This window comes from Nerophis ophidion, linkage group LG21, assembly GCF_033978795.1.
Source record: "Nerophis ophidion isolate RoL-2023_Sa linkage group LG21, RoL_Noph_v1.0, whole genome shotgun sequence".
NCBI classification, from domain to species: Eukaryota; Metazoa; Chordata; class Actinopteri; order Syngnathiformes; family Syngnathidae; genus Nerophis; species Nerophis ophidion.
The window spans coordinates 26,026,389-26,041,465 of record NC_084631.1 but is presented as its reverse complement, the minus strand read 5'-3'; the positions used below and the strand labels follow the sequence as shown (position 1 = coordinate 26,041,465).

At 35.9% G+C, this 15,077-nt stretch overlaps 1 long non-coding RNA gene across 1 annotated transcript; it reads left to right on the top strand.

Annotated features, from left to right (window-relative positions):
• Nucleotides 1–11,418: 11,418 nt before the first annotated feature.
• On the top strand, nt 11,419–12,993 carry LOC133539468 (uncharacterized). The gene is made up of 2 exons (XR_009803392.1): nt 11,419–11,528; nt 11,901–12,993. It is a non-coding gene; the product is annotated as an uncharacterized LOC133539468 (long non-coding RNA).
• Nucleotides 12,994–15,077: the final 2,084 nt, after the last annotated feature.

Genomic DNA, 15,077 nt, shown 5'->3' with positions numbered 1-15,077 from the left:
CTTTCCTGAGAGCGGCGTATTCATATCATTGTTCCGTCTTGCTGCCATGAGACATGCTTCAAAGCCCTAATGTATGTGTTTCTTCCACGCACTTTTTGACCTCTTTTTTACAGTAGAGGAGTGTCAAAATGCTGTCCCTTTTGGTCGCCCTGGAAACAAACCTGCAGGAACACGAAAGCGCATCGTTGACAGGAAAAAAGGAATCCTAAGTAAATTTTCCCAAATTGAGGGTGTTTTCAGGCCAAAATTGAGTAACAATAATTTAATAGAAGTTCAATATGAGAAATGTTGATCCCTTATCGATTACAGCACACTGGAAGCCTAACTGAATGTTACATAATTACAATTTGTGATTGACTAAAAACTAGCGTTATGATGAGCAATATAGTGTTTTGTCCATCAACTTGAAGTGTGGTTGTGTGTATTAATGATTTTTCGTAAATGAAGGCCTTAAACGGCAATAAAAAGCATTAATTGCATTGCCCAGAGGCATTTAAAAAATGAAATACGATTGTAGGACATGGCCGACAATCAATATGTCAAACGGTAAATGAAAATTAACTTAAGAAGGTTACGGTCATCGAAATTGTTAGTCTGTCTGTGTGTTTCTTTTTTTAGCTGCGGCTGTCAAACTGCATACAAGAGGTATTGTAAAGTGGGAACACGACACAAGCACTGCTTCAATAAAGCAAAATGAAACTGCTCTGGGGGCATAAACTTTTCCATTCTTTGGTAACTGTAGGCGTGTAGTCCTTAACTGTGACACCATGTCAGGATAATGGAGAAGCTGAGCTTTTTTCATACACGGAGTAGTTTATTTCAATCATCTCCACTTCAACACATATGAGCTAACTTGCCTAACATTAGCAACTGTTGTGACACAACTGTCTCAAGTGATCTACCCTAGCCTAGGAAGGACAAACAAGGCAATTTTCACAGCAGACCACAACTCTTTTATTCTCTGACATTCCCACAATAAATAAATACAACTTCCTTCAGCTGCCGGATACTTGATACATACTTGTTATTTACTGTAAACATTTTAAACAACAGATAGGGTGTAAAATACAATAAATTCAATATGTTTAATTGCCGCAGCTTTTTTTAAATGCATCTTATTGGCATTTTTACCAATATTGTTCTGCATTTTTCTAAAATGTTTAAATCGATCATTCATTTCCAAACACATGCATAATTTTCAATCCTAGTATGATGTTCATTTATTATTCCATAAAACCTTTTAACTATTTTAAAACAAGTTGTATCCTGATTAAAAATGGTATCCTCCAGTTTGTGGCCATTATAAGTCATATTTTCAGGGAATATATACATACTTACAGCATGTTTCAAACAGACACAACTAAATAAATGGCTAATCGGTATATTATATTGATCATCTGATGCAGAATTGGATGTTTATGTAGAAGGTTTAAGTGCAGTTCTCCTTGAATATTTTTGATAGTCGGAACCTTTTAATTAGCGATTGTCTACGGCCATGCACACAGTCAAAACACCAGATGCTACTCCACAAAAATAAATAAATAAATAAAAATACATTCTCCAATTAGACAGCTTTGTAAGCCAATACTAATACACTAGATAGTAATAGTTAATGTAAACTTTTCAACTAATTAATTTGTCTAATGCTTACAACTGTGTGTATACAGATAATTGTAAGCTTTTGACTATATAAAAAAAACAAAACTATATGCAGTCGCACATGGGCATTACATTTTTTTAAGTACCAAAAAAATGGCATTAAAAACCATTACATTTGATTTGCATTGTTATTGTTATTGCATTGCATTGCATAGATTTGATACCAGTAGAAACTGATGTGGAAAAATTACGAATGGCGTATTATTATGTTCTTGCCTTGCAGCATATGTCCTGAGATGCCGTACCCTTCCTGATTGGGACAATATTGAAGAGGCCAAGCTCAAGAAAGCTTTGGTAAACATATGTCAGGCCAGAGCCAGTTTTAAGTAGGCCCTTGTACCTGTCAAGTTCATTCTGGGGTAGGATGTTTCCTTGGTAAACATGTTAAATATTTTGGTCTAGGTTTGCGCAGTATATATTATAAAAAATGCCCTATGATGTAGCTTTTAGTACCACATTATACTGTGACAATGCATATTGAGCTGTGCTGTGTCAAGCAAATTTGGCACTGATGCAACCTCACAATCAAGCTAGCGGCTAATATCCCTTCACAGTGCAAAGTTGTTTCCAAATAAAAAAAATAATACAACTGGAAATGATGCAGTATGTTACTGCTTACATAATCAGGTATATTCGTAGCTTTTGTAACTAATTTCAAAATGTTTCAATGATAATTTGTGTACCAAATGTTATATTGTTATCGCAGGAGGCCGTTATATTGTTTACAACAGTGTTTCTTAATCATAGGGCTGGGGCCCACTGTTTGGCTGCGAGTACCCCCTGGAAGCTGCCAATAAATATCTGTTTCTTAGCTGTGGTCCGTCCATATGGCCCGCAATGGTACTCGGTTGTAATACACTTTAGCGTAAGATGACTAATTCAGTGTTTATATTTTAGTTGGCCCCAGACCCCTCTGTAGTGGAAAAGTTGGCCATGCCCCAAGGTAAAAAATGTTAAGTATCCCTGGTTTTCAATGTGTGATATTTTTTTGTATGTAGACCAGTTCCAGACAGCACGGTTACAATTTTCTAAATGTATTTCAGTTTTTGCTTGGAATATTTCAAAAATGGAAATTTAGTCATTAACTCACCCTCTTACTGAGATGAAGTCAAGTGATTTTTTTAACTAAGGTACATGGTTTGCTCAACAAGGAGTTAAAAAAAATACACCTGACTTTTTCATAATAACAAAGTGAGTACTTAAGGTTAAATTAATTTATTTTTGTATTTTTTGTTTGTATATTGTTTTCTATGTTGTTAAGTATTGTGAATGTCAATATGTACATTATGTATGTACTAATTAACTACATTTACATTTTTGTATTTAATCTATTTTTATATATTATATTTTGTATTTTTGTGTAGCCAAATAAAGTGATACACCTTTCAATATTTCAGTAATTATTTAGTGTTATTTCTAATTAAGTCAGATAATGAATATTTAAATTGCACTCTCAATTTGTTCTCATGACTCTCAAATTTGAGATATGATAAGACATTTAAGAGAAATAATCACGACATGAAAACGACATACATAAGATCTCTTTTATTGCTCATACATCTCATTTCTTTCTTTTTTTATTGTCCTTCAAAATAAATGAGACATAATTGAGATCAGTGGCATGCAGATATGAGCTCTCCTCAGTGTATCCCACTTCTCAAATATTGCTCAAATGGTTGTCTCAACCCAACCTCCTTTGTCTAAGTGATGTCTTGTCTCTTTTTAGCTTATTTATTGCTCCTAAAGGTCCCTTAAGAGCAATAAAAGAGAAACAATTGATCACAGAATTAGACAGGTATGAGAAGCTCAAAATGTTCTCAAGATACGAGATAAAGCAACAGAAGAGCAAGCACATTTTTGCTATGGGAGTATACTGTAATAAAGAGGAAAACGTATTTTTTTGTATTTGCAAACCTTACAAAAACAACTGATACTAGTAAAACTCAAAAATAAATACAATATTACAGGGATTTTTGGACTTAATGCATGTTTGATTTTGACTTATGTTTTTATAACTTTCATTTTAGTATGATAGTAACACTGTAATATTGAATAAAAAAAAACTTGAATCTTTGCAAACAACATAAAACTTTCATGTTTAGTATGACAGGAACACTGTTATATTGAATTAAAAAAAATAACTTGTGTATTTGCAAACCTTTCAAAAGATCGTGTTTCTAGTATAACTAACAAAGATGCATATCTCTAGGCATTATTAGCCATTTTGCATGTGTCGTTTAGAAGCTATGTTTGAATACATTTGTATTGCTTTTTTCGCATTATCTCAGGATTTTAAGTACATTACTGTCAAATTGAGTAAAAAATTACTTTTTGTTTTTGCAAACCTTACCAAATGTTTTTTTTCAGTAAAACTCACAAAAATGCATTTCTTCAGGCATTATTAGACGTTTTGCATGTGTATTTTTGGAGTTATGTTTCAAAAACTGTCATATTGAGTGTGACCGTATACTGTCATTGTGAGTAAAACCGAATTTTTGTATTTGCAAACCTTTCCAAAATACCTGATTCTGGTAAAATTCACATAAATTCAATATTACAGGCTTTTTTAGACAGATTTTTTGTTTGACTTTGGAGTTATGTTTATATACCTTTCATATTTAGTATGACAGTTATATTGAAAAAAAAATGTCTTTGCAAATTTTACAAAAGATCCTTGTTCTAGTAAAACTAACAAAGATAAACATATCCAAGCATTATTAGCAATTTTGCATGTACTTTTTATGTTTGAATACATTTTTATTGCTTTTTTTTCGCATTATCTCAGGATTCTAAGAACATTATTGGAATATTGAGTAAAAAACTACTTTTTGCATTTGCAAGGTTTCAAAAAGCATATGTTTCGAATAAAACTCGACAAAGATGCATTATTTCAGGCATTATTAGCCATTTTTCATGTGTGGTTAGGTTTAAATATCTGTCATATTGAGTGTTACAGAATACAGTCATATTGAGTAAAACCCAATATGCAAACCATAGAAAAACAACTGTTTCTAGTAAAGCTCATACGGATTCAATATCACAGGCCTTTTTAGACATTTTTGCACGTTTGGATTAGGAATTATGTTGGAATACATTTTTATTGCTTTTTCGCATTATCGCAGGATTCTAAGGTCATTACTGTCAAACTGAGTAAAACATTACTTTTTGATTTTGCAAACCTTACCAAATGTTTTTTTTTTCCAGTAAAACTCGCAAAAATACATTTCTTCAGGCATTATTAGACATTTTGCATGTGTGTTTTGAGTTGTGTTTCAAAAACTCTCATATTGAGAGTTTTTGTCATAGTGAGTAAAACCTAATTTTTGTATTCGTGACCCTTTCCAAAATACCTGATTCTGGTAAAACTCACATAAATTCAATGTTTCAGGCTTTTTTTTTGACGGATTTTATATTTGGTTTTGGGGTGATGTTTATATCCATCCATCCATTTTCTACCGCTTATTCCCTTTTGGGTTCGCGGGGGGCGCTGGCGCCTATCTCAGCTACAATCGGGCGGAAAGCGGGGTACACCCTGGACAAGTCGCCCCTCATCGCAGGGCCAACACAGATAGACAGACAACATTCATACTCACATTCACACACTAGGGCCAATTTAGTGTTGCCAATCAACCTATCCCCAGGTGCATGTCTTTGGAAGTGGGAGGAAGCCTGAGTACCCGGAGGGAACCCACACATTCTTGGGGAGAACATGCAAACTCCACACAGAAAGATCCCGAACCTGGATTTGAACCCAGGACTGCAGGACCTTCGTATTGTGAGGCAGACGCACTAACCCCTCTGCCACTGTGAAGCCCGTGTGATGTTTATATACCTTTCATATTTAGTATGACAGTTATACTTTTATATTAAATACAAAAAACTAACTTGTGTCTTTGCAAACCTCACAAAAGATCATTTTTCTAGTAAATCCAACAAAGTAGGCATTATTAGCCGTTTTGCATATGTTGTTTAGAAGTTATGTTTGAAATACATTGTTATTTCTTTTTTTCGCATAATCTCAGGATTCTCAGAACATTATTGTCATCAATCCATCCATTTTCTACCGCTTATTCCCTTTCAGGGTCGCGGGGGGCGCTGGCGCCAATCTCAGCTACATATTGAGTAAAAAACTCCCTTTTTGCATTTGCAAGATTAAAAACATATTTTTCGAGTAAAACTCTCAAAGCTGCATTACCAGCCATGTTTCATGTGTGGTTTAGGAGTTATGTATGTCATATTGAGTGTTACAGTAAACAGTCATATTGAGTAAAACCAATTTTTTGTATTTGCAAACCATATAAAAACAACTATTTATAGTAAAACTCACATGGATTTAAAGGTCTACTGAAACCCACTGCTACCCACCACGCAGTCTGATAGTTTATACATCAATGATAAATTGCAACACATGCCAATATGGCCTTTTTAGTTTATTAATTTACAATTTTAAATATCCCGGGAGTTTCGTCTTCGAAACGTCATGTAATGATGACGTGTACGGAAGACCTCACAGGTTTTTAGGAAGTATGAGCGCTGCACACACACTCAGCTAAAAGTCGTCTGCTTTAACGGCATAATTATACAGTTTTTTGGACATCTGTGTTGCTGAATCTTTTGCAATTTGTTCAATTAATATTGGAGAAGTCACAGAAGAAAGATGGAGTTGGGAAGCTTGAGCCTTTAGCCACACAAACACTAGGTGATTCCTTGTTTAAAATTCCTGGAGGTGAAACTTTCCTATGGATCTGAGCGCGGTCAAGAGAACATGGATCCCGACCATATGTCAACCAGCAGGTTTCGGTGAGAAAATTGTGGTTAAAAAGTCAGTTCTTACCGGAGAAAAGCTGCGCTTGTGCCGTCCATAGCTGCCATCGACTCCCCTGAGACACTGCGCGTCAAGACACCCATGGAGACACCCTTCCGACTATCAGGTAATATTAAACTCACTAAAACACTAGCAACACAATAGAAAGATAAGGGATTTCCCAGAACTAACTTAGTAAATGTATCCCAAAACATCGGAATCCGTCCCAAAGCAATTGCGTTTTTTTTATAAACTTATTTTTTTTTAGCTTTTTTTTTTTTTTTTCTAGTCCGTCGCTATCAATATCCTCAAACACAAATCTTTTATCCTCACTCAAATTAATGGGGAAATTGTCGTTTTCTCGGTCCGAATAGCGCTTTTTGTTGGAGGCTCCCATTAAAAACAATGTAAATATGTGAGGAGCCAGCAAACATGTGACGTCATCGTCTGCGACTTCCGGTAGAGGCAGGGCATTTCTCTTAGCACCGAAAGTTGCGAACTTTATCGTGGATGTTCTCTACTAAATCCTTTCAGCAAAAATATGGCAATATCGCAAAATGATCAAGTATGACACATAGAATGGACCTGCTATCCCCGTTTAAATAAGAAAATCTCTCTATAGTACACAATCCTGGCATTTTTAGACATTTTGCACTTTTGGATTAGGAATTATGTTGGAACACATTTTTATTGCTTTTTTTCGCATTATGCCAGATTTAAATTGAATAAAAAATATATTTTTGTTTTAGCAAACCTTACCAAATGTTTTTTTCCAGTAAAAGTCACAAACATACATTTCTTCAGGCATTATTAGCCATTTTGCATGTGTATTTTTGGAGTTTTGTTTCAAAAACTGTCATAATGAATGTGACCGTATATATTGTCTTAGTGAGTAATACCTAATTTTTGTATTTGTGAACATTTCCAAAATACCTGATTCTGGTATAACTCACATAAATTCAATGTAACAGGCTTTTTTAGACAGATTTTATGTTTGGTTTTGGAGTAACGTTTATATACCTTTCATATTAAATATGACAGTTAAACTGTTATATTGAATAAAAAAACTAACTTCTGTCTTTGCAAACCTTACAAAAGAACATTTTTCTAGTAAAAATAACAAAGATAAATATTAATAAGCATTATTAGGTGTTTTGCATGTGTTGTTTAGAAGTTATGTTTGAATATATTTTCATTGCTTTTTTCGCAATATCTCAGGATTCTAAGAACATTATTGTCATATTGAGTAAATCAAACTATTTTTTGCGTTTGTAAAATTTAAAAAAGCATATATGTTTCGAGCAAAACTCCCAAAGATGCATTAGTTCAGCCATTATTAGCCATTTTCATGTGTAGTTTAGGAGTTATGTTTAAATAACTGTTATTTTGAGTGTGACAATATACTGCCATAGTGAGTAAAACTTAGGTTTTGTATTTACAAACCTTACAAAAACAACTGATTCTAGTAAAACTCTTGTAGATTCAATATTACAGGCATTTTGAGACATTTTGCATGTGTGTTTTAGGAATCATAATGGAATACATTTTTTTTTAATTTTTTTTTTAGCATTATTTAAAGGGGAACATTATCACAATTTCAAAAGGGTTAAAAACAATAAAAATCAGTTCCCAGTGGCTTGTTTTATTTTTCAAAGTTTTTTTTCAAAATTTTACACCTCCCGGAATATCCCTAAAAAAGCTTTAAACTTCTTGATTTTCGCTATTTGCGATGCGACTGTCCATTTCCCTGTGACGTCATACAATGCTGCCAATACAAACAACATGGCGGTTACCACAGCAAGATATAGCGACATTAGCTCGGATTCAGACTCGGATTTCAGCGGTTTAAGTGATTCAACAGATTAAGCATGTATTGAAACAGATGGTCGGAGTATGGAGGCAGATAGCGAAAACGAAATTGAAGAAGAAACTGAAGCTATTGAGCGAATAGCTATTGACACTTTTCGGCCATAGCATGGGTGTACCTAATTAAGTGGCCCATAGCATGGCTGCCTTATTAGCATCGCCGGTAAAATGTGCGGACCAAACGATCAGGACTTTCGCATCTTGTGACACTGGAGTAACTTAAATATGTCGATTGGTAAGTGTTTGTTTCGCATTAAATGTGGGTATCCAGTCTCAAATGTACATACAGCTAGCGTAAATAGCATGTTAGCATCGATTAGCGTAGCATGTTAACATCGATTAGCTGGCAGTCATGCTGCGACCAAATATGTCTGATTAGCACATAAGTCAACAAGATCAACAAAACTCACCTTTGTGATTTAGTTGACTTAATCGTTGCAAATGCATCTGCAGGTTATCCATACATCTCTGTGCCATGTCTGCCTTAGCATCGCCGGTAAAATGTGGAGACACTCTGGCGCATTCAATGGGGGTCTGGCGGCAGAGGCTATCGCATCTTCAGGCTAGTGGTGCAACTTGAATCGCTCCCTGTTAGTGTTGTTACACCCTCCGACAACACACCGACGAGGCAAGTTCCAAAAAATAGTCGAAAAAACAGAAAATAACAGAGCTGAGTCCCGGTGTTTGTAATGTGTTGAAAATGAAAATGGCGGGTGTATTACCTCGGTGACGTCACGTTCTGACGTCATGTTCTGACGTCATCGCTACGAGACCGATAAACAGAAAGGCGTTTAATTCGCCAAAATTCACCCATTTAGAGTTCGGAAATCGGTTAAAAAAATACATGGTCTTTTTTCTGCGACATCAAGCTTGCATAGGTTTGGTGATAATGTAACCGTTTAAGGATTCTAAGAATATTACTGTCATATACTGAGTAAAAAACTATTTTTTGTGTTTGCAAGCTTTCACAAAGCATTTGTTTTGAGTAAAACTCACAAGGGTGCATTATTTCAGCCATTATCAGCCATTTTTAACGTGTAGTTTAGCAGTTATGTTTAAATAACTGTCATATTGAGTGTGGCAGTTATACTGTCATATTGAGTGAAAAAAAATATTTTGTGTCTTTTCAAACCTTACAAAAGAAAATGTTTCTAGTAAAACTCACAAAGATACATTTCTTTACACATTAATTGTGATTTTTCACCCATGGTTTAGGAGTTTTGTCTAAATAACTGTAATATTGAGTGTGCCAATATTACAGTGATTAAAAACACATTTTTGTGTTTGCAAACCTTCCAATATAACTCACAAAGATACATTTCTCCAGGCAATGTTAGCCATTTTACACATGTGGTTTAGGAGTTATGTTTTAATAACTGTCATATTGAGTGTGAGAGTTTTCTGTCATAGTGGGTAAAAACAAATTTTTGTAAATGCAAACCTTAAAAAAACAACTGATTCTGGTAAAACCCACATGGATGCAATTTTACAGACATTTTTAGTCATAATTCATGGTTGGTTTTGGAGTTATGTTTTGTATAGCTTTCATATATAGTATGACAGTATAACTGTCATACTATATACTGTATATATTATATAAACTGTCATGTTGAGTAAAAAAAAACGAACTTGTTCTTTGCAGACTTTACAAAAGATATTTTTTCTAGTAAAACTCACCAACGGGCTTCACGGTGGCAGAGGGGTTAGTGCGTCTGCCTCACAATACGAAGTTCCTTCCTGGGTTCAAATCCAGGCTCGGAATCTTCCTGTGTGGAGTTTGCATGTTCTCCCCGTGAATGCGTGGGTTCCCTCCGGGTACTCCGGCTTCCTCCCACTTCCAAAGACATGCACTTGGGGATAGGTTGATTGGCAAAACTAAATTGGCACTAGTGTTTGAATGTGAGTGTGAATGTTGTCTGTCTATCTGTGTTGGCCCTGCGATGAGGTGGCGACTTGTCCAGGGTGTACACCACCTTCCGCCCGATTGTAGCTGAGATAGGCGCCAGCGCCCCCCGCGACCCCAAAAGGGAATAAGCGGTAGAAAATGGATGGATGGAAAACTCACCAACAATTGCATGATTGGTTTAGGAGTTGTGTCAGAATTTTTTTGTGTTGCTTTTTCTTTTGCATTATCTCAGGATTATAAAAACATTACTGTCATGTTTCAAGTGAACTCACAAGGATGCATTATTTTAGGCATTATAAGCCATTTTTTCATGTGTGGTTTAGGAGTTATGTTTAAATAACTGTCATATTGAGTGTGGCAGTTGTACTGTCATTATGAATAAAACCTATTTTTTGTATTTTCAAACCTTACCAAAACACCGGATTCTAGTAAAACTCACATAGATACAATATTACATGCATTTTAGAGAGACGGCATGTTTGGATTTGGAGTTATGTTTATATAATTTTCATATTTAGTATGACAATTACATACTCCGTTTCCATATGAGTTGGTAAATTGTGTTAGATGTAAATATAAACGGAATACAATGATTTACAAATCATTTTCAACCCATATTCAGTTGAATATGCTACAAAAACAACATATTTTATGTTCAAATTGATAAACACTTTTTTTGTTGTTGCAAATAATCATTAACTTTAGAATTTGATGCCAGCAACACATGACAAAGAAGTTGGGAAAGGTGGCAATAAATACTGATAAAGTTCAGAAATTCTCATCAAACACTTATTTGGAACATCCCACAGGTGTGCAGGCTGATTGGGAACAGGTGGGTGCCATGATTGGGTATAGAAACAGCCTCTGTGAAGTGCACAGTCATTCACAAACAAGGATTGGAAAACAGTCACCACTTTGTGAACAAATGCGTGATCAAATTGTCAAACAGTTTAAGAACATTTCTCAACGAGCTATTGCAAGGAATTTAGTAATTTCACCATCTACGGTCCTGTTCTGCCTCAGTTATTAAGATTACTCTATTTAGTGTGTGTTTATTGCCAAGTCCCCCGCGACCCCAAAAGGGAATAAGCGGTAGAAATGGATGGATGGATTATTGCCAAGTCATTTCAATTGGTTCTAATAAGTGAGATGTACCTTTAAGAAACGCATGGGTAGGTCACGTGTCTAGACTCCGGAAGCATTTATAACTGGTGCGCACAACACCACTCCACTTCTCTCCTTGTGTTTCTCAGCAAATAACTATTACATCTTATGCTGTTCGTGGCATCGTTGGTATGTACCTATCTTTAATGTTTATAGTACACAATGAATCATATTTAGCTGTGAAATGTGTGTGTTTTATGATGTTAGACGATCTTTGCTTACATCACTTGTCCATGCCAGCTTAGTAACTTTCATTTGTTGTCATCTGTTTCCATCTAGTGGACGTTTGTTGTACTGTTACTTAAGAGAATTTACCGGTAAAAAGTAGACATCTCATCTGTCACTGGTATTTAGCAAATATAACAACACATACAGTGGTGTGTGACAAAGTTAACTTAGATTTAATTCAAATGGAATACTTGATAATCTGTGGTCTGTGATATGACATTATTAAATTCATTTAATTCATGCATTTACATTTACAATGTTTGTGTCCTACAGTTTCACCCTTTCAAATGTCAATAAACCTCGCCTCCATCAGTCAACCTGGTGTTCAGAGTTTTGATGAGCGGAAGGTGTTGAACTTACTGCCTTCGTGTACAAGTGTGCTTAAGGAAGGCAGGCTACTGTAGGTCCGTAATACCATCAAAAGGTTCAGAGAATCTGGAGAAATCACTGCACGTAAGCGATGGACCTTCGTTTCCTCAGGCGGTACTGCATCAAAAAGCAACATCAGTGTGTAAAGGATATCACCACATGGGCTCAGGAACACATTTATAAAACCACTGTCAGTAACTACAGTTGGTCGCTACATATGTAAGTGCAACTCAAAACTCTACTACGCAAAGCCAAAGCCATTTATCAACGAGACCCAGAAACGCAGCGGGCTAAACTGGGCCCGAGCTCAGCTAAGATGGACTGATGCAAAGAGGAAAAGTGTTCTGAGGTCTGACGAGTCCACATTTCAAATTGTTTTTTAGAAACGGTGAATGTCGTGTCCTCCGAACCAAAGAGGAAAAGAACCATCAGGACTGTTCTAGGTGCAAAGTTGAAAAGCCAGCATCTGTGATGGAATGGGGGTGTATCAGTGCCCAAGGCATAGGTAACTTACACATCTGTGAAAGCACCATTAATGCTGAAAGGTACATACAGGTTTTGGAGCAACATATGTTGCCATCCAAGCAACATTATCATGGACATCCTTGCTTATTTCAGCAAGACAATGCCAATTCACCTGTTATAACAGCGTGGCTTCATAGTAAAATAATGCGAGTACTAGACTGGCTTGCCTGCAGTCCAGACCTGTCTCCCATTGAAAATGTGTGCCACATCATGAAGCCTAAAATACCACAACGGAGACCACGGACTTAACTTAAACTGTACATAAAACAAGAATGGGAAAGAATTCTACCTGAAAAACTTTTAAAATGTGTCTCCTTAGTTCCCAAAGGTTTCTTGAGTGTTGTTAAAAGAAAAGGTGATAAACACAGTGGTGAACATGCCCTTTCCCATTACTTTGGCACGTGTTGCAGCCATGAAATTCTAAGTTAATTATTATTTGCGAAAAAAATAAAGTTTATGAGTTTAAACATCAGATATCTTGTCTTTGTAGTACATTCAACTGAATATGGGTTGAAAAGGATTTGCAAATCATTTTATTCCGTTTATATTTACATCTAAAACAATTTCCCAACTCCTATGGAAACGGGGGTTGTAAACTGTCATCCATCCATCCATTTTCTACCGCTTATTCCCTTTCGGGGTCGCGGGGGGCGCTGGCGCCTATCTCAGCTACAATCGGGCGGAAGGCAGGGTACACCCTGGACAAGTCGCCACTTCATCGCAGGGCCAACACAGATAGACAGACAACATTCACACTCACATTCACACACTAGGGCCAATTTAGTGTTGCCAATCAACCTATCCCCAGGTGCATGTCTTTGGAAGTGGGAGGAAGCCGGAGTACCTGGAGGGAACCCACGCATTCACGGTCATATTGAGTAAAAAAAAACTAAGACACAAGTCTTTGCAAACCTTACAAAATATATATATTTCTAGAAAAACTCAACAAAATATATTTTTTCACGCATTACAAGCCATTTTTCATGGGTTGTTTAGGAGTTATGTTTAAATAACTGTCATATTGAGTGTGACAGTATACTGTCATAGTGAGTAAAACCTAATTTTTTTATTTGCAAACTTTACAAAAACAACTCTTTCTAGTAAAACTCACATAGTTAAAATATTGCAGCCATGTTTAGACATATTGCATGTTTGGTTTTGGAGTTATGTGTTTATAACCTCCTTTCTGAGCTGCCACCTTATCGTGGTAGAGGAGTATGCGTATCCCAATGATCCTAGGAGCTATGTTGTCCTGGGGGTTCTAGTCCCCCTGGTAGGGTCTCTCAAGACAAACAGTTCCTGGGTGAGGGATCAGACAAAGAGCAGCTCAAAGACCTTTATGAAAAGTACAAATGGAGGACATAGATTCAAGTGCTACTAAACTGCCAAGAAAAAGAGAAGAAAAAAAATTAATAGTTTCGGGTAAATTAAAGGAGACATATGTAATAAAGCTCAAATTGACAATATTAAAGTTAGCCCTACAGTACCAATTCCTGCAACACCACCATGGATGTATGACAACCCAAAGGTAACCATGCAACTACTAAAGAATAAAAATTTAAATAGTTACCGGATAGAAAAATGGATTGAGGAAGCGTTTTTAGATAACATCATGACGTATACAGATGCATCAAAAACTATAAATAGTAAGGTAGGAGCTGCAGCAGTTATCCCACAAGGAAACATAGTTTATCACTGATTATTTTATTTAATACTATCTGTTTTTACAGGGGTATTGGTAGCAAATTATAGGGCAGTTAACTGGATAGAGGAAAATAACGCATGGATTGCAGCAGTGCATTGATGAGCATAAAAAACATAACATCAGAAACAAGACACGATTTAGTTTATGAAATAGTTCAGGCAATCTACAGTATAAATAAAGCGGGAGGTGTGGTAACATTTCTTTGGGTTCCTGCTAATGTTGGAGTTGTGAGGAATGAATTAGCTGATAGATATGCAAAACAAGCAAGCACAAAAACAGAAGTACACATGGAGATTAAGCACAATAAAGAAGAAGTGAAGAACATAATTAAGATAGAACACAATAAAAAGTGGAACGATAATTGGAATAAGGAAACAAAAGGTAAAGAGTATTGCAAAATCCAGAAGAGAGTAGGTGTAATGAGTGGAGGGGGTAGAAATAGGAAGGAAGAAGACAATATTACTAGAATGAGATTAGGATGTACATATCTAAATAGTTCATTGAAATTGATAAGGAAACATACTACAGGACTGTGTGATTCTTGCCATCAGATAGAAAGTGTTGGTCATGTTTTAATAAATTGTAGGAAATACAATAGAGAAAGGGAAATACTTACCAGTATTTCCCTAAGTTGGCGAATGAAAATATAAGGTTAGTAGTGGAAGGTATATTAGGATTGAATTCAGAACATGTAGGATATAAAGCAATATACACATGTTTAAAAAACACTAGGTTAAATAAAAGAATATAGAGTAGGGATCCATCTCGGTCCACACTCCATAACACACACCAGAACCCCCCACCTCCGGAATCAGTCCCCACATACTCCCCTTCAGCGCGAATTTCATTTG